General features: G+C 39.8%; 1 long non-coding RNA gene across 1 annotated transcript; it reads right to left on the minus strand.

Moving 5' to 3' along the window:
• Positions 1–202: 202 nt before the first annotated feature.
• Positions 203–829, minus strand: LOC146991359 (uncharacterized). Its single transcript, XR_015036932.1, has 3 exons — positions 708–829; positions 528–621; positions 203–376 (listed from the first exon to the last, which is right to left on the minus strand). It is a non-coding gene; the product is annotated as an uncharacterized LOC146991359 (long non-coding RNA).
• Between the last annotated feature and the right edge of the window lie 776 nt (positions 830–1,605).

Raw genomic sequence — 1,605 nt, forward strand, 5'->3', positions numbered from 1 at the left:
AATCACATATTTTCACAAATGTTTGTTTAAATTCACATTTTTTGCCTTCCAGTCCCTTCGTGTCCAAGAAACGAGGAAACATTTGAAGAATATCTGCTGATTGCTGTGGGTCATGAAGCATCTGTTGACGATATGGGAATGTCTCCTTCATCTTCTGGAAGACTAAGTCACGATCAGTGGTGTGGTGAAGAAGAGACTCCATACATTCATCTCCTGTTTGCTGGTCATCTAGGGAGCCGAGTGTTCTTGATGATGTGGGACCCCCTTTTAGCTCCACTCTGTTACGGGATGTAGATGTGGTTCTGGACTGACGTTGCACAGTCTTGACACGCCACTCAAGGAAGCCTTCGTTGCTCTGAATGTCATAGAAATGTTCCTGAAAGTAAAAGAGTACTTCTGGTTAGAGTGCAGACAATATCAAGTTTTTGACAGCCTTAGTGCATGTATGCTGCTTAGACACAAAAGATCAACAAACCAAAATGTAACAGCCATCATTATTTCACGCCATGGTTACATTTCAAACTCACATATCCCTTTTTTGAGTATGGGTCCTTCAAAGATGGGAAAAGCGACACAATCCCAAGGGCATGGAACTCCTTTGTCGTCTTGTTTACAAATCTCCTGCAAAAGCAAAAGTATTGTTTATGATAATATTCTTGCCCCGTCTACAAATGTGAATTTGATGTCATTGACATCAAGCGTCTTACCCTTCCTTTTCACGCATGTGAGCCACAATGATGTTCACCATTAAACGCCGGGTGGAATCTTTCAAACTCCCGGTCTCTTCATACTCTTTGATCACAGTCATGCCTGCTGGCTTAGAAGTGAGAATTCGCTCCACTGCTAGACTGCTCAGACTGCTTGAGAGGGACAACGAATCTGTTAGACTTGGGGAGGAAGACCCTTCACCTCGCTGCAGTAGTGTAAAATCTGAGGACCACAAATACAGTAACAACATTAGGTTACAGGGCACATACAATCAAAAATTAACAAATACATTACTGCCATATACAGTAGGGTGCCATGGAACATCAAGAACTAGCACATTTTCATTCCAAAAGATCATTTCACACCACGGTTTACTTTATTTAAATCACAACTTGCCCCATTATATGAGAGGACCATTTTGTATTTCATAATAAACATTACTATAAGCCTGCCTACCAGGGCCGGCCCTGTACATCTGGGGGCCCTAAGCAGGATAAAATTGGGGGCCCTGCCTCACAGTGTATATGTACCATCAAATATTCATAAAACCAGCTACCGTATGCAACCCTTGCATATTTTATTGTACCTCTATCAACATGATGGCGAGCATATATTTTATTACTAATTAGAGTCACTGAAACACTTAAAGCTGTCTAATTGCACTTGTCATTTTTTCTTCTACTTTGTTTTTGTCTGAATGTTAATGTTAATATTGTGAATGGCAATAGGTGGCTCCAAACCTGCAGTATTAAATCACTACTTTTGATATAGCAGAAAGATAAAAGATTCTACAAAAGATTACAGTTTGAACAGATTTATTTTCTTTAAATTATCTGTACAGCTAAATTCTAGAACCCTTAAAACAAAACTTCAGTTGAGAAGAAGATAGAGGATGTT

Source organism: Trachurus japonicus, chromosome 1, assembly GCF_045865225.1.
Source record: "Trachurus japonicus isolate A0001 chromosome 1, Traja_1.0".
Lineage (NCBI taxonomy): Eukaryota > Metazoa > Chordata > Actinopteri > Carangiformes > Carangidae > Trachurus > Trachurus japonicus.